This window comes from Stigmatopora argus, chromosome 7, assembly GCF_051989625.1.
Source record: "Stigmatopora argus isolate UIUO_Sarg chromosome 7, RoL_Sarg_1.0, whole genome shotgun sequence".
In the NCBI taxonomy this organism is placed as follows: domain Eukaryota; kingdom Metazoa; phylum Chordata; class Actinopteri; order Syngnathiformes; family Syngnathidae; genus Stigmatopora; species Stigmatopora argus.
Window position 1 is genome coordinate 19290593 of NC_135393.1, and position 27493 is coordinate 19318085.

Genomic DNA, 27493 nt, shown 5'->3' on the forward strand with positions numbered 1-27493 from the left:
CTATTTATTTATTAATTTTCTTACAATTCCATCCCATTTAAAGTGCTGTAAAGTGAAGTGTAAGCATAGATCTTAAATCCACTCCATCTTGGGCCTTCCATAGGTTCACTGTCATCATCATTTTTTGGACTTTTTTTAAAACGTTTAAAGATTCTATTACAAAAATTGGGACCTCAATGGTGATTATATTTCCCTTGTTGTTTTTGTCTCTAAATTTTGTCACTTAGAGATGCTACCATAAAATTGCACAATTCCAATTTTATGTTTGACACATTTAAATACTATAATTTTCCTGCACATATTAGCCACCTCCACGTAAAAGCCGCACCCTTAAAATGGCTGAATTTGACAATTTCCCTCCTTATTATATATATTTTAATAAGGAGTGCAAATGTGTTACTGTGAAGGGAAATCCTTAAGAAAAATCCTATTTCTGAGATACTGTATGAATCAAAAATTAAATATATGTAAAAGATACAAATAAACATGTTCGCGGGCGGCTTTAACGTCAACTTGATTTCACGTGGGCCGGACCATTTTAGATATAATATTTAGATTTTTTTTATAAATTGATTAAAATAACTAGATTTAAAGCCATGAATATTCCGGTTTAAATAGATCTAAAACAATGTTTATTTGAGCTTTTTTTAGACTTTTTTAGATTTTACAAAATGATTTTTGAACTAAAAACAGAAAAAAAATGGATTAAAAAATGACAATTATTGATTTAAAAGGGGGAAAATCAGGAAATTTAATATACATCTATGCTCTTCATTTGAATTTGATCCTAAAACAGAAAGTCGCCACTCATCATTGACTTTCCCTGGCCACACAAAATGATGCGGCGGGCCAGATTTGGCCCCTGGGCCGCCACTTTGACACCTATGGTGTAGGTAATGCTACTTTTAAAATAAAAAGGTAAACTTTAATTCAAAATGGTATGCCAGTACACGACACCCGTTTGGCCTTTTAATAACATCCCACTAGCTAGCATTAGCATTAGCATGACCGCCACTTTTCCAACACAACCGTTTACTCATAAACCCACGAGCTAGCATCCCTATATCCCTAAAATAACTAAAATCTCCCGCCACTTTCCAACAAACGTCGACTAGCATCGCTAAGCTAAATAAATAAAAAACTCTTTCTTTCCGTGTTACGACCGCCATTAAAACCGCTTAGCTCGTAGCGCCTCGTACGATTAACGGAACGTCGAATGGATTCTCCCACCTGCTCGTATTTTAAACAAAAAAAACGTGTCTTTTTCCTCTCCCCGCGGCCACCGAAACTCCCCGTAATTAAATCACGCCGTGCGTATATTCCTATCGTTCAAACCGGGCGTCTCATTAACCGGTTGAAACGGCCGCCCGGTTCGAATCTGCGCTGTTTTTCTTTCTCAAAATGAGCCTTTAAAGGTGAGATAAGACGGAAAAGATGATTGCGTTCCGCCTCGCTTGAAAACCCAAGAGTGTTTTTAAGTTGCTTCATTATTTAGACAAGGTAGGATAGCAAACGGGAGCCTTTCCTTTATTTCATTATGAGGAGCGCAAAGGAATCAAGTACGGCAATTGTCCAAAGACTTTTAATTGGATGTCTAAAGCGCCTTCTTAATTGACTTTTGTATGGCGGCTAATATAAAAAGCGTGCGCCCCAAATTGAACCCAGGGGGTCAGGGTTGGAAAAAAAAAAGAAAATAAAGAAAAAAAGGAAAGCGTAGAAGAGGAGACAAGCTTTTTTTTGATGACTTGAACGCCGGACGCTGGAGCAAAAAATTCAATTTGGAGAAGCTCACGTTGACTGCTTGATTTTCTCCAACAAGTTACCTGTAATAGCTTTCCTTACTGTCGCCTTAATTAAGTTTTCACAGCAATGCATTAGCCAGGGAACGCCACTAAAAAAAAAACTAAAACTTAACACGTGTTGCCCCGGTGATCAGAACACACACCTTCTATCGCACATCGTTGAAATTAAAAAGGTCGCCGACGACGACGCTCGAGGGGGAGCGATAATATAGTCAAGGAGCATATTCATTAAAAGTAGAAAATTGATCGTTCGTCCGTTCAATGGCAAAATATACAATTAGAGTAGAGCTTTTGTTGACAAAAGCACTTGATGACAGGGAATTTACTGTAATTTTTTGCCACATGATTTGATTTACAGTCAAAATAACGTGTTAACGGCGTAGAAATGTTACACTATCTTAATTGTAGGTGAGTGGGAATAGTTTTCAAATTGATTGTTTCAATCCTACAGTTTTTGGAATTGGAATTAGACCAAAAAAAGCACTTGATGACTGTTAATTTACTGTATTTTTTTCCACAAACTAAGTATTGTTCAATCCAACATGATTTGATTCACAGTCAAAATCATCGTGTTCACGGCGCAAAAATGTTACACTATCTTAATCCACCAAGTGAGTGGGAATAGTTTTCAAATTGATTGTTTCAATCCTACGGTTTTTGGAATTGGAATTAAGTGACAAAAAGCACTTGATGACCGTTAATTTGGTGTATTTTTTTCCACAAAATGAGTATTGTAAGATCCAACATGATTTGATTCACAGCCAAAATAACGTGTTATCGGCGTAGAAATGTTACACAATCTTAATCGTAGGTGAGTGAGAATAGTTTTAAAATTGATCGTTTATCCGTTGAATGCGAAAATATACAATGGTCAATTATCCTAGGGCTTTTGTTATTGGAATTAGGTGACAAAAAGCAATTGATGACCTTAAATTTGGTGTATTTTTTGCCACAAAATAAGATCCAACATGATTTTGATTCACAGTCAAAATAACGTGTTAACGGCGTAGAAATGTTACACAATCTTAATCCACCAGGTAGGTGGGAATAGTTTTCAAATTGATTGTTTCAATCCTACAGATTTTGTAATTGGAATTAGGCAGCAAAAAGCACTTGATGACTGTTAATTTACTGTATTTTTTTCCACAAACTAAGTATTGTCATACCTGTCAACCTCTGCCGATAACTGCCCTTATAAATGATTATGATTCCCCTTACAAACCCCCCAAAATTGTTTTGGGTGTTAACGGCGCAAAAATGTTACACTATCTTCATCCACCAGGTGAGTGGGAATAGTTTTAAAATTAATTGTTTTTCCGTTGAATGCGAAAAACACAATTATCAATTATCCGACAGCTTTTGTAATTGGAATTAGGCGACAAAAAGCACTTGATGACAGTGAATTTACTGTAATTTTTTCCACAAACTAAGTATCGTAAGATCCAACATGATTTGATTCACAATCAAAATAACGTGTTCACGGCGCAGAAATGTTACGCAATCTTAATCCACCAAGTGATTGGGACTAATCTTTAGAAAGTAATCTTAGTTAGTTACAAAGCGTAATTTTTGTAAACGGAACATTTGCCGAGGAGGGCTCAATTTAGTATAAAAAAAAAAAGATGGATCATTTACGGGTCAAAAATCATCATATGTTTACGGCGCAGAAATATTTCACCATCTTAGGTGAGTGTGTCTAGTCTTTAAAAACTAATCATAGTGACAGTTTGGAAGAATTGTAAACAGAACATTTGCTGAGGACGGCTAATTTTTTTAAAAAGAAGATGGATCATTTATGATGAATCACATTATTTTTTGCGTTATTTTTACTGCTTTAAGACTACGGCATCGGATTTAAAAAGCACGGAGCTCATAATCTGTGCGAGTGTGTGTGAGAGTGTGTGTGAGTGTGTGTGTGTGTGTGTAAGGCCAAGTATTTGGGTGTCCCCTGGTTGTCGAACGAGGACCCCGCGACCCGTTCCGATTTAAGGTGAGCCGCGGGTGGTCGGTTGGATTTCCAAAGAACAGCGAGTCGGGGCCACGACGTCTTTCCACCCAGACTATTAAACTATAGAGCACGCAAGCGGGGATTTTATTGGCCACAGATTGTAAACATGACACTTTGACTTTATTTATTGAAGAAAAATGACACAGATGACAAAATAATGGACATGTTCAGGGAAATATGGTAAAGGCTCATTTCCGTCTTTAGTCCCTGGGTTAAAAAGATTATTATTAAAATTAATAAGGCAACAGTTTTAGGACGGGACAAAATATAAGGAAGAAGCATATTAATAATGAAATAATAATGATAATGAAACACACAAATTGTTGCGTCCACTGCTTTGTGTTTTTTGTCTTTGCATGAATAATGTTGTATATTTTGGAATCATTTTTAATTAAGAATCTCTAAATTATGATTTCAATGTCCAATAATTGGGCAAGTGACATACTTTTCAACTTAATTGTTTAATACTAAAACAATGCACTTGCCAAAATAGAATACAATATTTTTTTATTCCAATTCCCAAGACACTTATTTGTAAAAATGTGTTTAAATAAGTATCCATACTATTTTTTTGAATTTTTCTTTAACACTTATTTTGGACTAAAATACAATTTCATGCTAGTTTTTAGAAGCAATTTGCTTATTTTTGCAAAATATGCCCTGATTTGAGTTGAGAGTTTGATTTATTTAATGAAGGGAAAGTAATATTGTATAATATTATACTATAATAATAATATAGTTTTTCCATTTTTGACACGACTTCAATTTATACTGACATGTTTTGCATCCTTTGTGATAGAAAAACATTAAATTAGAAAGGGTCGTTAAAGTAGTTTTGAAGTCAACGGTACAATTAGAAAAATTGGAAGATTGATTGATTTTTGTTTGTTTGTTTTCATCCAAAACTTTATTTAAAATTCCCTTGTACATCATATTTACTGTCATTTTCAATAGCACTTTTTTTGTTTGTTTTCATCCAAAACGTTATTTAAAATTCTATTGTAGAGCAGATTTCCTATCATTTTTAATAGCTAAGATATTTATTATTCCACTTTCAGGTTCATAATTCCAAAAAATTAATAAAAAGGCAGCACTACATAATTAGCACAAATATATTCTGTACATTTCTATTTGAAATAATTAATTCCTGCCACCACATTCGGAGCAAAATAATCCCTCCTATGTGGAAATATTCCTGAATCTGATTAGCATTCCCGTATTTCAAAATATTTGCAAATTGAAAAGTTGATATCATCATAACATCTTTCTTCTTTATGTGGGGTGTGCAAAGTTGTACGTTTCTTCTGCCACCCCAATTAAAGCCGCATTTTCCATTCTATTCCCGCTTGGGCTCCTGGCAAAGTCGGACCCGCCTTCTCGCCAGCGAGCGCTTCTCTCCGGGGTGCCGTAGTAACTCAGTGGGTGGGAAGCGTCACCCCCTTTTTTCCCGCAGCCCCGGTCTTAACTCCCGACCAATTCCTCTTCCAATCACGTCCACCCCCCCGCCCCCCCTTTCTCCGGGATCCAATAAGAGCGTCCCGGGTACCTGCGGGTGGCTCCCCGGCTCGTAGCCAATGGGAGTGGGCCATTTGGGCACGGTCGCGGGGGGTTCAAAGCTGCTCGGTAACAATGAACCAGAAGAAGGAGAAAAAAGAGACGTGGTAGTAAAATGCTGACCTACTTTTTTCGCCCGTTTCTACACACTTTGCACGGCCTCTGATTGGCCGAGAAATCTTGCCGCATCTGCAAAAACGACCAATAAAAACGATCCGAATTCTTTTAACGTGACGCGTACTAGCGAGGCGTCTTGCTATTGGCGGGATTTTCAGGAATACTATCTTTCTTAATGGATTTTTAGTTGACGACATATTTTGAAAGTAGTGCGTTGGATAGTGGGTCGGCCTCGTGGTTCTGGGGTCGAGGGTTCGATTCCGAGGGGGGTGCTAATATGTTCTCGTGCTATTCAGGTACTCCGGTTTCCTCTTACATCCCCAAAATATGCATGCTAGGCTAATTTAGCGCTCTAAATTGCCCCGAGCTACGATTGGTTGTCCTTTGTGTCCTCGTGGCCTGCAATTGTCCGTCCACCAAATCAGGTTGTCTCCAGCCTGGTGCCCGTAGTGAGCTGGGATAGGCTCCAGCACCCCCCCACCCCCCCGTGACCCTTGGGAGAAAAAGTAGTTCAGAAAATGAATTTGAAAAAAAAAAATTTCCAAATAGGACGGCTGAGTGGTTAATGGGTTAGGCTTGCAGTTTTAGGGTCGTGGGTTCGATCCCAGGGTGGTCCTTTGTGGAGTTTGAATGTTTTACCCGGGCTGGCGTGGGTTTTCTCCGGGTACTCCGCTTTCATCCCACATCTCAAAAAATATGTGCCATAAGCTAATTGTATGCTAACTGGCCCTTAGCTATGATTGGTCGTCCTTTGTCTCCTCATGTCCTGCGATTGGCCGGCCACCGATTCACCGCCCGGTGCCTGCAATTAGCTGGGATAGACTCCGGTCCGGCACCCCCCGCGGCCCTTGTAAAGATAAGCCTTTCAGAAAATGAATGAATGAATATTAACATATTTTTGTTTTGTTACATATTTTGCAAATATGCCATCAGAAGCATTTTGTTCCGTCAAAGTACGTTTGTAGGAAGTGACTTGCCCAACCCGCCGGGCTGGGAAGGACGGTTGCGGGGGCGCTTGACCCCCGCGCAATCACGACCGTGGTAATAACAATTTCAGCGTTTTCATTTGGCGTCTGGATAGTTAGCGGCAGCTTTATCATCGTCGGGGGGACGCCCTCATTAATCACCACGACTCATTAATTTTTATTTCCAATTTTTATTTATTTGTACTTTATCATTGAGTTATTTGGTGACTCAAAGCTGCTTTTTTATTGGTTTACTTTGATGACATTGTTGGGGATTTTCGTGTCAATTTGTCAAGTGTTATATGAATAGACTGTTATTCGGAAATATGGAAAACAAATGTTATTTTGAAAAATTAATTCACTCTTGTGGATTATTACGAAAAAAGTACCTTTGAATTGCTCGTGGGCAAATCAGCATAAAGGCAAATTTGACCAGCAAGTCTCGTTTAAACGTGATTGAACATATTTGTGAGCTAGCTAGGTTGATCGCTGCCGATTGGACGTCTATAGTCGTCCATATTTTGCATTTCTGACATAGCCCCTCCCCCTGGAAAACAATTAATCTCGGGATGGAAATATTAGCATAAACAAGCAGCCCTGATTGATTTGTTGCCACAAAATAGTGATAAATGCACATTTGTCACTCATTTTTTACATCACAATGATGGTTCAAATAAAATATGGCATCATTAACCTTATCAATGTAGACTGATTGATTGAAATGCCACAACTATTTTTTATGACTTCCATAATGAGACTGTGCTATATTAGTAAGATTTCAATGTTTGTATACATCCAACTTTAAATGAGTCACATTTTAAAGGCTTTTTAAGAAGGTGTGTCAAAGGTGCGGCCCGTGGGCCGGAAGTGGCCCAAAAGAGTGAGGGGCACGGGCACTGTGTAGCTAATTCATACTTCATTTGAATTTGATCCTAAAACAAAGTCACAAGGCACTCATGATTGACTTTCCCGGGCCACACAAAATGATGTGGCGGGCCAGATTTGGCCCCCGGGCCGCCACTTTGACACCTGTGGTATACAGAATCTGGTGGAAATTATTTCTGCTTTTGCCGAGCAATAATAAATTATTTTTCATGAATTGATATTCTAAAAGTAAGAAAACAATGAATTTTCCCCCAACAATATTTTTTCTTTCGCAAGCCCCGCCCACAACCCGCCCACAAGCCGCATTTGAGGTGGCGGCCAGACATTTGAAAGGTTTTCCTTTTCCGACGGACGCGGCCGTAAATCTGGCTGCACTCTGCCCGTTCTTCTTTTAGCATTTAAGTGTCGGCTCGTCCTCGTGTCAATTGGTCTGAAAATGAATGATGGGCGGTGCCGCTCAGAAGTTACTTTTGCCGGCGCCTGCCTGTCGTGCGCGATCAAACCGTGCACTTACCCAAAGCCCGCTGGTAAAGAGGGTCCGCCTGCCTGCCTGCCTGCCTGCCTGCCTGCCTGCCCGCCCGCCCGCATCTTCCCAACTCCCGCCCTAATTAGGTGATCAATTATTAACACGCCCATAGACTGACTTCCTGAATAAGTCATGCATTTAAGAAGTTTCGAGCCCACTGCAAATGGGGGGGATGGTGGGGGGGGGATTTGCTCAAATATTTGTTCTTCTCCCTTGAAAGAAATGTGTCCCTTGTCAAAAAAAGGGTGGGGCTAAGTCGAATAGTATGTGTCTAGTGTGATTGTTTGTTTTGGTTAAATTGGATTGCGTCTTCCCGTCGAGAGTGGTTTGCGTGGCGGGCTCGCAGGTCGGAGGCCGAGGGTTCGATTCCGGGGAGGTGGATTTTGGATGTCGTGAGCAGGCTTTGGTGGGTTTTTTTTCGGGTGCTCCGGGTTCCAAGACATCCAGCGTAGGCTAATTGTATGCTGACTTGTTCCTAGCTATGATTGGTTGTCCATTGTTTCCTTTTGTCCTGTGATTGGCCGGCCGTTGATTCACCGCCTGGTGGCTGTAGTGAGATGGGATACGCTCTAGCACCCTCGTCTGAGGTTACGTCGTTCAGAAAATGAATAGTAAAACTTTGTAAATAGAGCAGTTTAGGGGTCGAGGGTTTGATTCCCAGTAGGCCCCTCTTTGTGGAGTTTGCATGTTCTACCAGGGCTTGCGTGGGTTTTCTCTAGGCGCTCCGGTGTCCTCCTACATCCCAAAAAGATGCATGCTAGGCTAAGCTAGCTGGCTAACAGTCTAAATCAAGGGTGTCAGACTCGGGTTGGTTGGCGGGCCGCTTTAACGTCAACTTGATTTCACATGGGCCGGACCATTTTAGATAGAATATTTAGATTTTTTTTATTAAAAGAACTGGTTTAAAAGCCCTGAATATTCTGTTTTTTTATAGATCTAAAACAATGTTTATTTTAGCTTTTTTAAATATATTTTTAGATTTTACAAAATGATTTTTGAACTCAAAACACAGAAAAAATTGATTAAAAAATGACAATTATTGATTTAAAAGGGGGAAAATCAGGAAATTTAATATACATATATATACTCTTCATTTGAATTTGATCCTAAAACAGAAAGTCAGCACTCATGATTGACTTTCCCGGGCCACACAAAATGATGCGGCGGGCCAGATTTGGCCCCCGGGCCGCCACTTTGACACATGTGGCCTAACCCTAGCTCTGATTGGTTGTCCTTTGTTTCCTTTCGTCCTGTGATTGGCCGGCCACCCGTTCAGCTTCAGGGCCTGCATTGGTCCAGCTGGGTTATTTCACCACAATGCCAAAAACCCAATATTTCCAGTCCACTCCAATTCCAAAAGTGCGTCACATTAAAAAAATATAAAAAATTGTAATGGGTGACTGTTGAAGTGCCCTCGAGCAACGCGTTGTCCCCACCTCTCAGCTCAAATAGCACAGCGCTCTTTGCGTGCCTCTCTCCGTCTGCGTGCAATGCGTGTACGACAATGGTGTCGGATCCAAGAAATTAAACAAAGGCGAAATATAAATAGATATTAGTTATTCATACAATAGCAATTAGCAGTCTTTTTGTCTGTCCTCGAATGCAAAACATTGTTTTTACGGTCTTTTAAGACAGAAAAAAATTGTGTCAGTTATGTTTTTGTCTGCTTACTTCTGTTATGTCTTCTTCAAATTTCATCCAGGTGAATATTGTTTAATATAGTTACATATAATATAAATTACAGATTAGAACTAAGTCGATTTTCTTTTAGTTTTGAGTCAATTGGGCTTAAAATAATTGAACTAATGCTCTATTTACCCGTTTAAAAATAAGCAAGAAATCATAATCATTGAATTGTTTTTTTTCAATTGACTATATTTTAATCAATTGTTTATGCGTATTTGTCCTTGAAGAATAAAGTTGCTTTTGGCCTAATTGAAACATGGTCTTAATAAAAAATAAAAATCAACAACAACTGACTAATACGCATTTTGACTTTATGCGCATTGTGCCCCCCAAAAAAAATCAATTTTCTTATTTTCCAAAATGGCAGCCTGGCGAGGTTAATTTAGGAAAAGCCAAATAAGAAAGTCGGCAAGCGGACTTTTATGAGCTGACTTTCACAATCTCATTTGTTTTCTTTGACACGTTCAAATTAAGACCGGTCCTTTTTTTAATACACCTTGCCCAAGTGGGATTGCTTAAGTGGTGCTATTCAATTATGAAACTTGCCACATTGGTAATTATTCAAGGCCGTAACGTATTGTTTTATGGGCTGGATGGTGTGCGCAGGTGAAAATGAGATGCTTTTAATGCCCGCACCCAGAGGATTCTTTCTTGCCACGCTAATGTCTGGCTAGCCCATCTGAGGGGGGGGGCGGGCAATGCACCAGTTGGGGGCGTTTAACAACAACCCCCCCCAAAAACAAAATCACATTTAGACAAAGAAACATTCAGCCACATCCAATCAATAAGATTTCTTCTTCTTTAAGGTTTTGGTTTGCAAGGAAAAACTCCAAAAAGACACATATGTTGTACCCTGTATTTATTTATTTTTGAAACACGGAGAAATAATCACAATAGTGATTGGTTGTTGCTTCTTCATCAACACAAAAACCCATAATATACAATTACGTACACCCATATATCAGTGGCGGTCCGTGCATTTTCTCATAGCGCCTTCAACGAATCGATCCAACCCTCAAAAACTATTTCATGGCTATAGAACCTCGACTGCAGTTACAGCTGCGACACATAAAAAATAATCAATAATAACCTCATACAATTGAAATATTATTTCGGAATATAGCCATATTTGACTCACCAAAAATCCTTTTTAACTGTACACAATATCCATCTTCCTTTCTTTCTTCCTTCTTTTCTATGGCCATCGAAGCTAATGCTGAAAGTCGAGCCTGTCCTGTCGTATTTTTGGCATAGTCCGTCTTGAAAATGGCTTTAAATCGACACAACAATATATTTGCTTGTGCAGCTCGCTCCAGATACAGTTTGTTAGCTGGCTCGTCCACTCTATCATAGCCAATCATAGTTGGTGAAAGCGATGACGTATCTCTACGCCTGCAAGAAGGCATTGTGATGTTGCCAACTCGAAATCTGATTGGTTAAAGCAACACAACGCCTGTTTAATGCAGCGGAGCCTGCAGAAGTGATTGTGAAGGCCTTGAGGCAGATTTCTGACCCTGGCAACAAATAATGGCTGAAATGTGATTGGTTAAATGCTTCAATTTGAAAACACACATCTGGAAGCAGTGTAACCAGGGGGAAAAGCAATGGAATGATTGTTATTATTATTTGGAATTATTTCATACGTATTGATGGACAAAATATAATATATGATTCAGATATTTCTTAGGCCAGCAGAGAAGGCCTAGAAGGCCCTGACGGCCCGCCACTGATAGATATATATATTTATCTTAAAGCGTATCTATTGGTGAACCCAACAGTACATGATTTGAAATGATAAAAAAACGTATAAAATAAGGGAAAAACATTTTGCCTCTTTGTTCGCTGTTTTGTTTTTATTTAGTTAACTTTGCCCCAGTTTTGATTATTTGTATGGTTATTTTTCATTCAAATCTGAATTTGTGCTTCAGCACTTCCAGTTCATAACAGAAACAGAACATTCTATAATGTATGCAAAAAAATGAACAAAAAATGTGTCAAATCAGCATTTATCCGAATAAGCGTTTACCTTTACGCCGATTCTAAAGTAGTCATTTCATTTTTTTTTGCATATTCTGTTTCTACCATTTCCGCCTTTTGTCAGTTCCATTCATTTTTTTTCCACTTGTACACGTAGCATTTTGTTCCCTTTTTGCTTGATTGTCCTTCATTTTTTTTCAGTTTTTTTTCTACCTCAAGGTTTCGTGATTTTTTTTTGTGTTAAATGAACACGACTTGCAAGCTTATCATTTTTTTGTGATGGGAAGGCAAATGCCTTTTTTTATTCAAATGCTAACAGGCGTTCCTGAAAATCAGTTCTAATATTAATACCCAAAATTAAAGTATCACAAAAATTTATTAATTGGCTACTCAACCTAAATTGGTCAACTATTTTTATTAAGGGAAAAAAGTAGGTGAAGTTTATTTCTATTCCCCTAAATTTTAACCATTTGACAAACAATAAGTATGTCCTAACTCTATATTAATCCATTTTTTTTCATTCAATATTCAGCTTTTTTTTTTTCCATTTTCTTGTTGATTCTCGACTTGTTGAGCTTGTAAATGTCAAAGCATGATGTCTCAATCCCAATTATTCCAGATGGCTCATTACTAGCAAGCCCTAATTAATCAGTCGCCCTGCAAATGAGTGAATGGGGGCGGGGTTTTAAATCAACCAATTAAAAAGGAAAAAAAAAAAACAGGCCCAATCCCAATTTACTATCTCAGCCTTCTCTCTCCGAGTTTTATTTATTTTGAATAAATGTCAATGGTCGAGAATAAATGGGTCATTAAGTAAAAAGCATGCTCCATCAGGTTCAAGTCAGGGGATTGATAAGGTAGACCTGTTGTTCACACACCGTCTAAAGCACGGATGTCAAAGTGGCGGCCCGGGGGCCAAATCTGGCCCGCCACATCAATTTGTGCGGCCCGAGAAAGTAAATGATGAGTGCCGACTTTCTGTTTTAGGATCAAATTCAAATGAAGTGTATTGATGTATATAAAATTTCCAGATTATCCCCCTTTTAAATCAATAATTGCAATTTTGTCATCCATGTTTTTCTTTGTTTTTAGTTCAAAAATCATTTTGTACAATCTAAAAATATATAAAAATATTTTCTATTTTACACTTTAATATGGAACATAATGATTAAGAGATTTTCCCTTACTAAGAAAAAAAGCTCAAATATATATATATATTTTAGATCTATTAAAAACGGAATATTAAATATTTATATATTAAATTTCCTGATTTTCCCCCTTTTAAATCAACAATTGCCATTTTTTCTGTTTTTAGTTCAAAAATCATTTTGTAAAATCAAAAAATATAAAAAAAGCTAAAATAAACATTGTTTCAAATCTATAAATAACTGAATATTCAGGGATTTTAATCCAGTTCTTTTAATCCATTTATTAAAAAAAAATCTAAATATTATAGTATCTAAAATGGTCCGGCCCACATGAAATCGAGTTGACATTAATGCGGCACTGCGAGCCAACCCGAGTCTGACACCCTTGCTCTAATGAGTTCAGATTCTGCATCTGTCAATACCACACATTGTTGATGAAGTGTGCGGTCTTCCTTCGATTAACGTGACTTCACTTATCGCCATTTTTTTTCTGCGATTAATTTTTTTTTTCAAATATATAGGTTTTTTTAAGTTCATAAAAATGTGAAAATCCACTCTGAAGCCACTTTTGCTACTAGGACTCCGCACTGAACAAACAAAAGTCGTTATAATAGGGGTGTTTCCTTGTTTTTAACAGGCAAAATGTCCGTCAGCAAGGCCACTCCCACTCAAGCGATGCTCCTGTTGATCTGAAAAAAAAATGGGAGTACAACAGAAAGGAACAAAGCCATCCAGAGTTTGACTTCCAGACCAGGATGATGACACCCACTTCTCCTTTTCAGGTAAATCATTTCACCCATATTTTAAAAAAAATATATATATTTTCTCTGTCCCAGAAAAAAAAATCGTTTTCTCTGTCGCTATTGAATACATTCGAATGAAGAAAAATCAACTACAACAAAAATCATTCATTTTTCGCTTATCCTACATGCGCGGAGGGGGTGCTGGAGCCCATCCCAGCCGATCACAGACACACCCGCGATTGGTCGCCACCAAAAAAAAATATATATATATATATATCTTTTTTCCTAAAAGTAAATCAGGTACTTTGGGCAAAACGCTAGAGGGCCCAGAAGACATTCGCTATCTAATGCATGCGCCTTTTTGCGTGCGCCTTTTTGCGCGTGTGCATGTGTGTGTGTGTGTGTATGTGTGTGTATGTGTGTGTATGTGTGTGTGTGTGTGTGTATGTGTGTGTGTGTGTGTGTGTATGTGTGTGTGTGTGGGTGGGCGGGCTCTCTTCATCATTCTTTCTCTCCTACTCACTCCCTGAATCTCTGGAGAATGTTTAAAGCCTCCTCTCTGGATTTCGAGGAGACATATTGTCTTCTGCTGAAACAGCCAGAGCACTAATTGGCTAGAGAGAAGTTTGGAGACATCACAGAGTGAGACAGACATTGTGTGTGGGGAGAGCGAGATAGAGAGAGAGAGAAAAAAAAGAGAGAGAGAGAGAAAGGAATGTTACAAAGACTAAAAGTACTTTAAAGCCATAATGGAGCTGTTACCAGACAGGCGCCGTTTGAAACCTTTATCAAGCCACTCCTTGCTCGCTTTGTCACATGCAAACACATCATAACAATATGCATACGAGCACATCCACACACACACACACACACACACACACACACACACACTCTCACACACACACACACACACACACACACACACACACACACACACACACACACACTCCATTTTTGAAAAATCGGCTGCGGTAGGCTCCAGCACCCCCCTGCGATTCAGAATATGAAATGAAAAAAATAAGGATTCTGTGTGTTTAATAATATCCACGGGAAAATACAACGTACTGAGTTGCATTTTAAAAAAATAATAATAATTTTATTTAATTTTATTTATGAATCAGGAAATTATATAAAAGGCCAATCCTGGATTTTTTTTTTAATATGGAAAAATGAAATAAGAACGTAAAGTAAGTAAAGGTGAACAAATATGGATTATGGTCAGAGCAGTATTTTGTAGGACTATCGTTGGCTTTTATTCGGGTAAAGCTTGCAAATTTTAACGCACCTTCTTCAGTATGTGAAATTAACTGCAGATTGTGGTTTTGCGTCTTCATCGTTTTTTACGACAAGACTTACGGTAGTTGAGACGCGTTGAGGCAACGATCCGAATAGGTCAGTTCTTTTGGACCATTTTCATTTGATAAAATCATGAATGGAGTGAGATGGAACTATTTGCTAGATGTTAACATTTATATTATTCCATTGAAGCCGCTTTTGGGCTGCCAATTTCACAGCGGCCGTCTGTAATTGCTTCCGCCTCGGGAGGTCGGCTTGTCTCTCCCGGTAGCAAACATTTCACCTGTCCAAGACAGGCGATGCGATGCAGCACGGGAAACCCCCGTCCTTAAAGGGTATGCAAAGAAGCCCGCTGATTGGCGTCAGTCAAAAGTCTTCTCCACCAACGGATCTCTTTCCAAAAATGCGCACTGGCGTTCGGACGGCCTCGGGGGTACCTGTCCGCCATGTCACAGAGACGGCGAAGACGCATTATTTATTCAGTGACTTTCTCAGGGGCCGCGGGGGTGCTGGAGCCTAGCTCGGATGATTATGGGCAGTGAGCAATGGCAGGGTACGCGTTAGACAAAAAAAACTTTGACGCTGACCTTAATATCTGAGGAAAGAAGGACGTCCACTGGTAGATGTCCAAAAGAAAAGAAAATGCGGTAGTCCGAATACGTGCGTTCTATGGTAAAATAAGAATAAATAAGGGTGTATGGTTGACAAGGACAATAGTGTTTTCCTACAAAATATTATTTATTTTGCCATGCTGTGCTTTGATAGGACCAAACAAATGACTATTTTAAATCAGTTTTGTGATATATATGACATTTTATATCAGGGTTTATAGATGCCAAGTACAATTGTGTTTTCTTATGTCCTACAAAATACTACAATACTGACATATATCGCAAAACTGATGTGAAAAAAAGTCATTTTTTGTATCCTATCAGAGTGCAGTATGAAAAAATAGGAAGGTTTTGTAGCTCACACTTGCCATTTATACACCCTTATATACGTATACTGTTATATATCACGATACTGATTTTTAAAAAAATAGTCAATTTTTTAGTGTCCTATTAAAGTACAGTATGGAAAAATAAGAGTATTTTGTAGGAAAACACTAGATCATGTTTTTCATCCATACATTCTGACATAAACTTTCATATATCACAATACTGATTAAAAAAATAGTCCTATTTTTGGTGTCCTATTAAAGTACATTATGAAAAAAATAGAGTATTTTGTAGGAAAACACTAGATGAAATTTTTCATCCATACACTTTGATATCGACTGTCAAATACAACAATGCTGATTTTTTTTAAAAAAGTCTCATTTTGGCAAAATAAGAATATTTTGTAGGAAATAGAACAATTTTACTGATCTTAAAAAGTCATTTTTTGTATCTTATCAGAGTGCAGTATGGTAAAAATAGTAACATTTTGTAGCTCATACTTGGCATTTATACACCCTGATATACGTATACTCTTAAATATCACAATCCTGATTAAAATAGTCCAGTTTTTGGTGTCCTATTAAAGTACAGTATGGCAAAATATGAATATTTTGTAGGAAAACACTAGATAGTACTTGTCATCCCTGATATATAGTGTCAAATATCACCAAACAGGAAAGAGCTTGTCTTTCTGTCACCAAATTTTGTCACAGTTCGTTTATTTTTTTATCTTTTTTATACCATTTACGGCTGATATAGTCAGTTTGTCTGTTGTGATTGTCAAGTGGAAGTGTTCTTCACTTTTTGACGTCTACGAGTTGAAAAAAATGGAGACATTCTTTTCATATTTCTTCTACTTGCTCTAAAAAATATGGACCGCATTCAATTTGCTGCTATTTTCAAGAACACGAACATTTAGGAATGTCATTTTTTTGCTTCAGGTTTTATTGCGATAACGGCAGAAATGATTATTGTGACACTTTATCTGCATCTTAGAGAAAGAAGGCAGTGGAATATTTATTAGTGCACACGCACGCTGTCATTGCCACTTTTTTTGCTGTCTTATTAAATTCTGCTTAACTGCTATTTTTATTGCTATCCTGGTGGAACTTGTTGTTTTATGACTTTTTGGCTGTCTTTCCGGTTGCCAGATAACTTTTCTCAGTTTTAATTTATACTCATCTCGGCTCGTCTTATTTGTTTATTTTTATTGTCGGGGCTTGTTTTTTGTGGTCTTTTATTGGTTTTGACACGGTTTATCTTTATAAATGGTGACAATAAATGCCTTCTGGGATATTTTATTTCCTGCTAGGTGATATTACACACTTTTAATTTTGAATGGCAATTATAGGTTCTTTTTTTAAAAATTATTGTTATAATTTGGTGTTTTAAAAAGATAGATAGTGTTGTGGAAACGTTCAGGGAGCTTCTTAATGTTGTTGTATTATATGATTATTATTATATGAAATTATAATATGTTTTGATTGGGAATAGTCGTTTATTTTAGTGTTTTTTTTTCTTCTGGAAAATGGCTGGCAACCTGTCCTAAGTGGGAAGCTAGCAGGTTTTCAGATTTATGTGAGGAACCTTTTAGCTCTAAAATCATTCATATTTGTTAAAATATGACTTATAAATTGACACTTGTAGGCCTTTTTTGTTGATATTTTGATTTGGTGGTGCTTAGGATAGCAAGAGGAAATTAAAAGATTGTTTAAAGCTATTTGATTGAATTTCTAGATGGAAGTATTATTAATCTGACGAACCGTTAGCGATATATTTTGAAATATGACTTATAAATTGAGACTTGTAGGCCTTTTTTGTTGATATTTTGATTTGGTAGTGCTTAGGAACTCAAGAGGAAATTGAAAGATTGTTTAGAGCTATTTGATTGAATTTTTAGATGGAATTATTATTATTAATGTGACGTACTGCTAGTAATATATTTTGAAATATGACTTATAAATTGAGACTTCTTGTTGATATTTTCATTTGTTTTGGTAGTGTTTAGGAAATCAGTTTGTGATTGAAAGAATGGTTAAAGATACTTGATTGAATTTCTAGATGGAATTAGTATTAATGTGATGAACCGTTAGCTATAAAACCATTCATATTTTTGGAAATACGACGTATAAATCGACACTTTTCGGTTTTCTGGGTTGATATTTTGGTCTATTTTGTAGTGCTTAGAAAATCAATGGAGATAAAAAAGATAAGTTAAAGTTATTTTACTGAATTTGTAAATGGAATTAGTGTTAATGTAATAAAAACCTTAACATACAAAACTATTCATATATTTCTAAATATGAATCAACACTTAGATTAGATAACTTTATTCATCCTGTATTCGGGAAATGTCATTGTCACAGTAGCAAGAAGGTGAGAATACAGACACAGAAAAAGACACCCTAGACATAAATAAATAGGTAATAAATAAGTTAATAAATCAATCAATATATGAATGAATAAATAAGCCTTGTAGCCTTTTGTTGATATTTTGCTTTGGTAGTGCTTAGGAAATCAAGAGGAAATTGTTAAAGCTATTTGCCTGAATTTAGTCAACTTTTAATATTTGCTAACTCCCGAATAAACGCTTATTCCGTATAACTGATTATCAAATGATAAAAAATGTATTTTGTTTGTTTTTCCAAGCTAGAAAGAACATAGTTAAATAGCCATTTGTTTATACAAGAGCCATTTTCCATTCTACATCATTTGCTAATTAATTGCATGTATATTTTAAAATAATTCTTCTCCAAATATGTATTTCTAATGAAATATACACCGCGTCAAAATATCCGTCCGCCGTCACGACTAATAAAGACTCGCCGTTTTGTGCCGGCCGGGATTTTGTCGGGAAGCCGTGGTGGTATTATGGATCTCCTAATTTCATATGCAGTGATTATTACGGAAGGGAATGCTGGGAATTGTTTGGGTTGGCGCACGCAGAGTAAATGAATCGTCCTACCGCCGCTCAATTCTCCCGACGAGAATGAATTAGGCTGATTGAACACTTCAATAAGTGCGAGTGCAAAAGCTCGCACGCTGACTCGCCGGCTGGGTGGAGGATACGCGGGTGAAGAAGAAGAAAAAAAAAAAGCCCGGAAGCCCCTTGCCATAACTCAGACGGCGGCGAAAGCGCGATCAATTTACACATCAAGCGTGGTATTGATCACGCTATTTAGCGCTCCGGTCGGTCCCCTGCCTTGCCCTTTCAATTAGCAGCGGGGAAAGAGCTGAATTATCGACAAAATCAACAATGCAGACAAGCATCAAACTATTTACTTTCTCCTTTCCGCCACACCGTTGACGTGAATCGCGGCCAAAGACGGCTTTATTTGTTCGACGGGGATTGGACGGAAAGGGGGGTGCCGGAGCCTGGCGGGGGACAGCCCCAAACTAACTAGTTGCCAGTGAGCATACAATTAGCCTACAAAGTGGAGTACCCGGAGAAAACCCACGCCAGCTCGGGGACAACATGCAAACTCCACACTGGGATGGAACCCCCGACTCCAAAACTGTGAGGCGGACTCGCTAACCACTCCACCACCGTCCCGTTAAATTTCATATTAAAAAAAAAATTGTTTCCGACGTTTCCAAATAAAATGGCCGCCACGCTGGGCGTGTAGACGTACAAAACTGTTTGGCGTGCGTGTGGATTGCAGCGATGATTTTTTTCTTTTTTAGTACTGCAACATTAATGGAGCACACGCGACCTTTTGTTGAACTTTGCCATAAAATGTGTTTGTGAGTGTGCGTGTCAGGGCGTCCACAGCGGAGACGTGTCTCTTAAACCTCCTCAGCCAGATGAGGAGAGACAGAATGCATCATATCAATAATTAAAAGACCAAAAAAAAGGAGGGAGGGAGGGAGGGAGGCTAGAAAGCAACCCGGACGGAGTCAATGGCAAAAATAGCATGTCAGTGTATTATGATAAAAGGATACTCGGGAGGATGAACGAAAGGAAGTAAAAATATGAAACGCTTCCTGTGAACAGTTTGACGTTTGAGGATGTAAACAAGACGTTTGAGTTCAATGAGGAAAAGTCGTGCACGAGTATGTTCTGAATTGTTGATCGTCATTCGTTCCCATTTAAATCCGCCTTGGCTTTTTTTTTTTTTACAGCCATTCAAGATTTTAGTGCGAAACAAATATTTCAAAACACACACATCCTTTTTTTTGCCGTCCCCGTCATTGTGGTTTTTAAATTGACCCTCAGTCCGTCCACCTTAGTTATTACATTTACGTACACCTAAACACAAGGAAATGACAGCTCTATTCCCTAGGGATCCTTTAGAAATTGAATTGAATGGAATTTATCATTATGATGATGATAATGATGATGATGTTGAGGTTGATGTTGATGTTGATGATGAGGATGAGGATGAAGATGAAGATGAGGATGAGGATGAAGATGAAGATGAAGATGAGGATGAGGAGGGTGATGTTGAGGTTGATGATGATGATGTTGATGATGATTACGATGATGATGATGATGACGATGATGATGATGATGATGATGATGATGATGACGATGATGACGATGACGATGATGATGATGATGATGTTGAGGTTGATGATGATGACGATGATGAGGATGAGGATGCCGATGCTGATGAGGTTGATGTTGAAGATGATGATGATGATGATGATGATGATGATGATGATGATGACGATAATGAGGATGACGATGATGATGATGATGGTGAGGATGAGGATGATGAGGAGGATGTTGATGATGATGATGACGATGATGTCGAGGTTGATGATGATGACGATGATGAGGATGACGATGATGGTGACGATGAGGATGATGAGGATGACGATGAGGATGATGAGGATGACAATGATGATGATGACGGTGACGATGATGACGATGAGGTTGATGATGATGAGGTTGATGAGGATGACGATGATGATGATGATGATGACGGTGATGATGATGATGATGGTGATGAGGATGATGATATTGATATTGATGAGGAGGATTAGGATGAAGATGATGTTGAAATTGATGATGATGATGATGATGATGATGAAGACTGAAGTTAAAGTCTGAGGACATTCCTTATTTAATATAATTATTGTGCATCTGGCAGTGTTGTGGCATTTCCTGTGAAGTGCAGTAACAGTACTTCATTGGGTTTAGATTAGGGGCAAAATTGGAGTCGAGTACGGTGATGACTTTTGGGAAGAACGTGTCCCAGAGTCTGTTTACCTTGGCCGTTATTGAATTGAATTGAATGCATTTATTATCATTATACAAGTACAATGAGATTAAAAGTTTCACCATAGAGTGCACACACAAATAAATCACCCACCCAAAAAAATGTATATACAATAAAAATGAAGGTTGTCTAAAGTGGTTAGCAGCACGCCATTATGTTAAGATAAAAAAATGAGCAGCGCCAAGAGTCTGAGAACATTCCTTATTGATATGCATCTGGCAGCATGGTAGCGTGGTAGCATTTTTCCCTTTGGTGCCGTCACACTCCTTGATTGGCTCTAGATCAGCTCCTCTTAGAAACATTAAATGCACCTCGCAAATTTGACTTGACGATCATCGGCGCACTCCAGATCATCTGGGGAAGGCCGCGTTCTCCTAAATAGCAACGCGCGGTGGTTCCGTCGATGAAGAAAATCGGGCGGACACCTTTTTCTTCGAAGTTTACAGCGACAAGCTCACGTCGAGCACGTCGAGCTCGGCGAGCTCGGCATCTGTCACGTCTGAACATGGAAGCCAAATCGCCGGGGACGTTGCCGCTTGCTGTCATTCTGTCACACTCTCTCACACACACACACACACACACACACACACACACACTCTCACACACACACACACACTCGCGCACACATGATTTCTAAGCCGTTCATTCTTATGCATACACACACATATGCTGTCATTCGGTCCCTAGGTCAGGGCATAACATACCCACACACACACCCACTCTTTTGCTGTACTCTCTATGGAGCTGAGCTTGAGAGGTGTCCATTTTTTTTATTTATTTTTTAAGCCATCAAATACTCTTTTTTTTTTTTTCATATACTTGTTTATTCATTCACATTGTCACCGCTTTTTTCCCGTAACACTTGATCTGTCTTTATAGTGTAATGGCGGTCCCGTGAAAGGGTGTGTTTTCAAACATAATAGTGAGATGCCTCCATTTATTTTTTTCTAATTAGGCTCTCTTTAATGGATATTTACCGATGAAAATGATTCATAAGGATCATATGGGTTTTATAGTGCACCCAGGTAATACTGAACTAAACCTCAAAAGATGGATTCAGGAATCAATTATTCAAAGCTATGTTAGCATTTTTTTGCTAGCTGCACTACACGGCAATGTCAAGAATAGACGTGAAGTTGAACCCAGGAGCGGAAAGTAGAAAAACGCTGTGCACAAATTAGGATTTTAATGAAAAGTACAAATTAACAATTTGCAAATAATCAAAACTCGCATAAAATAAACAAAATAAAAGCTAAACTGGGGAGACGCACACTGAACAAATAGGCAAAACTTGACTCACATGAACAGGAACCCATACCTGTCAAATTATACCTTTTATGATCATTTCAAATACACTTTTTATTTAAAAAAAAAAACAATCATTATGTATTATATTTATTGATTATTGACTTTTTTGCATCAACACTTTTTAGGTGTGCTTTTTGCATGAGATAGGCTACTTTGGACATAATGATATAATATATCATTCAAATATGGTTACAATGTAATATGTGAAATAATATTTTGTTAAAAAAACACTTCAATCTACACACACTTTCACAAAGGATGTCAAATTTCAGGTGATTTTATTTTATTCCTTCCACAAACAAACACACACACACACACACACACACACACTAACACACACTTGACAGTTGTTTCCAGATAGAAACAAGTGTGCTGCACTTTTATTGGCCTGACTTTTGTGGAGTTCAAAAGTTCAAGTTTGCTTGTGGAGTGACAGAGAGCAACTCTTACTGACCTCAGCTGTAAATTATGAATAAGCATTTTGCCTTTCAAAAACATATTTCTTCCCCCCCTTAATAGCTTCACTTTAGAAACAACTTTGTATCATATTCAAGTTCATCATCATCATTAGTTATCATTACAATATAGCATGTGTCAAAGTGGCAGCCCGGGGGCCAAATCTGGCCCGCCGCGTCATTTTGTGTGGCCCGGGAAAGTCAATCATGAGTGCTGACGTTCTGTTTTAGGATCAAATTACAATGAAGAGTAGAGATGAGTAACATGTTAGAACCCAAAACATAATGTACAATTACACTCGTTCAATATAGGGTCATAACTTGTTTTATCTTTTCTTTTTACAACTTGGAGAAGTCCTTCTCAACTATTCAACAGGGTAAACAATGAAATATCAATAACATAAATTCCTTGCTATGACCGTCATAGACACTCTACTAATAATGGTAACGGTAATGGCGGCCGAAGGTAGCGTACTGAATGTTACATACCCAGGACTCGCACATTCAAAAGTAAATAAACATTACTAAACATAATCTTCTCTCGCACACGCTAAAGCACATGTGTCAAAGTGGCGGCCCGGGGGCCATATCTGGCCCGCCGCATCATTTTGTGTGGCCAGGGAAAGTCAATCATGAGTGCTGACTTTCTGTTTTAGATGTATATTACATTTCCTGATTTTCCCCCTTTTAAATCAATCATTGTCATTTTTTAATCCATTTTTTCTGTGTTTTTAGTTCAAAAATCATTTTGTAAAATCTAAAAATATATTAAAAAGAAACTCAAATAAACATAGTTTTAGATCTATAAAAAACGGAATATTCAGGGCTTTTAATCCAGTTCTTTTAATCCATTTAAAAATAATCTAAATATTCTATCTAAAATGGTCCGGCCCACATGAAATCAAGTTGACGTTAAAGCGGCCCGCGAACCAACCCGAGTCTGACACCCTTGCAATATAGCATCTATAGCTTCAGTATTAAGTTCTATTTTTGTGACAGTCAATCATATTTCATGCTTTTTAGACAAAAATGTCACCATCATTTTGGTAAAAAATAGCATTACCCGTGTGCAGGCAGGCAGGCAAGCTGCAAAAAAAACCCATAAAAAGTCTCATTTTTTGTGCATGATCGTGTTTAATCCAATTAGCAAAACCTGATTATATGTCATTACCATTCATAATTTAAGGCGGAATTTCAGTGTGTTTCCATTGCGTTCTTGTCCGTAGCTCGCTCAATTTCACGCTCCTTTCTTGCAAAGGTTCTGAAAAGCCCGACGTCGTTCCGCCGTGGGGTCAAGCAGAGGTTAAAACCCTCATAAATATTTTACCTGCTCAAGCACGGGAAGAAAAAAAAGCGGCGTACTACTCCTCCTCCGCTGCTGCTGCGCTGAAAGAAAATAGCAATGGACGCCCGTCTCCGTAATTATTTTGCAAATAGATTCACCGTGTTTACTTATTTACTAAACTTGACTCGGGTGATTGAACGCGCGGGTCCGTTTAACCCGAATAAAACTCATTTGCGATATACAGATGCAGGGGCTATTTTTAGAAAATTCATACATATTTCATTGAAGACACCGTGATAAACTAAACTATTTTTTTAATAGGAGTTGAAATGCATAATAAAAGTCAATTGTGGACATATGAGTGATGTCAAGTATGAATTTGTGTGGGTAAAATGCGGGAAGAAGGTCAGAATAGAAGGATTCTACAAAGGAATTTTGAGGGGAAAAATGTTTTTTTATTGGAGAAGAAATCAAAGAATTTAGTTTGACATTCTTTATTTCTTTGCAGGCGATTTATTGGGCAGCTACATTTCAAAGCATACGGTTTAAGTTTAATATTTCACTTCAGCAATGCTGCGTTATGAAATGACGAAATCGAGACGGTTGAACGCAGGTCTAAAAAATTTTTTATATTGAAAAATAAATAAAAATGTAGCGTGGCGTATTTTATTTCTTGCTTTAACTTTATTTCCCGACATTTAAAGGTGATTTATTGGACGGCTACGTTTCAACCCAGATGGTTTAAGTTGAATATTTCTGTTCTGCAAAAATAGACTAAAATCTAGACAGTTGAACTTTGCTAAAAAAATGTTTTTCATTGCAAAAGAAAAGAAAAAATGTTGTGTGACATAGTTTATTTCTTACCATACCTGCATTTTCCAACCTTAAAATGTCATTTATTGGACAGGTACCTTTTCAAACCATGAATAAAGTTTAATCTAACCTAATCGAATACAGTTTAAGTTTCATAATTCTGTTTAATATTTCCGTTTTGCAAAACTAGACCAAAATCTAGACGGTTGAACCTCGCTCTAAAAACAACAACATTTTATAATTGCAAAAGAAAAGAAAAAATGTAGTGTGCCATACTTTATTTCTTAACATACGTGCATTTCCCGACCTTAAAATACGATTTCTTGGACGGCCACCATTTAAAACCATGAATAAAGTTTAATCTAATCGAATACAGTTTAAGTTGAATATTTCTGTTTAATATTTTTTTTTTGCAAAACTAGACCAAAATGTAGACGGTTGAACCTTGCTCTAAAAAAAAACATTTTTCATTGCAAAAGAAAAGAAAAAATGTAATGTCACATACTTTATTTCTTACCATACCTACATTTCTCGACCTTAAAATGCAATTTCTTGGACGGCTACCCTTTCAAACCATGAATAAAGTTCAATCTAATCTAATCTAATACAGTTTAAATTGAATATTTCTGTTTAATATTTGTGTTTTGCAAAACTAGACCAAAATCTACACGGTTGAACCTGGCTCTAAAAAACAACAACATTTTTTTATTGCAAAAGAAAAGTATGTGACATACTTTATTTCTTATCATACCTGCATTTTCCGACCTTAAAATGTGATTTATTGGACAGCTACCTTTTCAAACCAAAAATTAAGTTTAATCTAACCTAATCTAATACAGTTTAAGTTTCATAATTCTGTTTAATATCTCTGCTTTGCATAAATAGACCAAGATGTGGATGGTTGAACCTCACTCTAAAAAAACATTTTTTATTGCAAAAGAAAAGAAAAAATGTAGTGTGACATACTTTATTTTTCATGCCATACCTCCATTTCCCGACCTTAAAATGCGATTTATTGGACGGCTACCATTTAAAACCATGAATACAATCTAATCTAATCTAATACGGTTTAAGTTTAATATTTCTGTTCTGCAATGCTGCCTTATGAAATGATTCCCAAAAAATAGACCAAATCTAGACTGTAAAAAACAAGATGTTTTTCATTGCAGAAGAAAACAAAAAATGTGGTGTGACATACTTTATTTCTTAACATACCTGTTTTTCCCGACCTTAAAATGTCATTTATTGGACGCCTACCATTTAAAACCATGAATAAAATTGAATCTAATCTAATCTAATACGGTTAAATTTAATATTTCTGTTCTGCAATGCTGTCTTATGAAATGATTCCCCCAAAATAGACCAAATCTGGACTGTAAAAACCAACAACACATTTTTCATTGCAAAAGAAAACAAAAAATGTAGGTTGACATCCTTTATTTCTTGCCATTTCTGCAATTCTCAACATTTAAATGCAATTTATTGGACAGCTACGCCAAAACCACTTTTCAAACCAGATGTTTAAACGTTAATATTTCACTTCTGCAATGCTCCGTTCTGAAATAACGCCCCCCCCCAAAAAAAAAAATAACAGAGCAAATCTCTCCCATTGAACGTCACTCTAAAACCAACTCTTTGCTCAACGTGACAGTCGATTAAAGCTTGATCTTATGGGATGTTAAGCAAACGTTCATACGCTATCATCATCTTCAACAAGAGAAGAAAAAAAATATTATCTCTGACATGAATTTCCACATATTTGCCATCTGAGAATAGATTAATAAAATAATCTCTCTCACACACACACACACACTAGAGTGGAGCGTAATAGCTACGAACATGAAATTCAGCTCTAGAATCAATAAAAAAAGGAAAAATAACAATATATTCCTGATCTCGAGCATCATATTTCATATTTGAACGGAGGAAAAGCAAGCAAGCAAGTAAGCGCGGTACGGTACAGCAGTTTTTCTGTGTGTGTGTGTGTGTGTGTGTGTGTGTGTGTGTGTGTGTTAATTTGTGCGTACGAGAGTGTGTGAAGCACTTGCCCTCACAAGTGGCGGGGCAGCTCCGGTGAGTCGGGGTGCCGTGTATAGTACTTCTCTCATTCAACATTTACAAGCCTCCCGCTCCGTCTCGGCCGCCGACGCGTTAGCCGCGCTTCCCTTAGCTTTGCTCGTTGCCAAATGTGTCCCTTTGTTTTTGAGTTGGAAGTTTTGGCGGTTAAGCACGTTGGGCTCGCAGTTCCAGGGTCGTGGGTTCGATCTCGGGTGGGTCTTTGCTGTGTTGAGTTTGCGTGTTCACTTTCTCCGGGTACTCTGCTTTCCTTAGACATCGTAAAAAACATGTGGCGTAAGCTAATTAGAAGGTAAATTGCCTTTAGCGTTGATTGGTTGTCCTTTTTCTCCTCCTGCTTAGTGATTGGCCGGTCAGCTTGTCTCCCGTAAGTGGTTATCGCGTCAGGCCTCGCAGTTCCGCGGTCGTGGGTTCGATCTCGGGTGGGTCTTCGATGTGTGGAGATTGCGTGTTTTCTCCAGGCTTGACTTTCTCCGGGTACTACTGCTTTCCTCGGATATCGCAAAAACATGCGGTGTAAGCTAATTGGAAGCTAAATTGCTTTTAGCTTTGATTTTTTTTTGTCCTTTTTCTACTCGTGCGTTGTGATTGGCCGGTCACCGAGTCAGGTTGTCTCCCGCAAGTGGTTATCGTATCAGCCTCGCAGTTCCGGGGTCGTGGATTCGATCTCGGGTGGGTCTTTGCTG

At 37.9% G+C, this 27493-nt stretch overlaps 1 protein-coding gene across 2 annotated transcripts in view; it reads left to right on the forward strand.

Annotated features, from left to right (window-relative positions):
* The window catches only part of tenm3 (teneurin transmembrane protein 3), a 176258-nt gene that overhangs the window by 727 nt on the left and 148038 nt on the right, over positions 1-27493 (forward strand). For both annotated transcript variants that reach the window (XM_077604192.1, XM_077604193.1), the window contains exon 2: positions 13306-13450. The gene's annotated coding sequence lies outside the window, so the exon portion shown is untranslated. The remainder of the gene's footprint in view (positions 1-13305; positions 13451-27493) is intronic.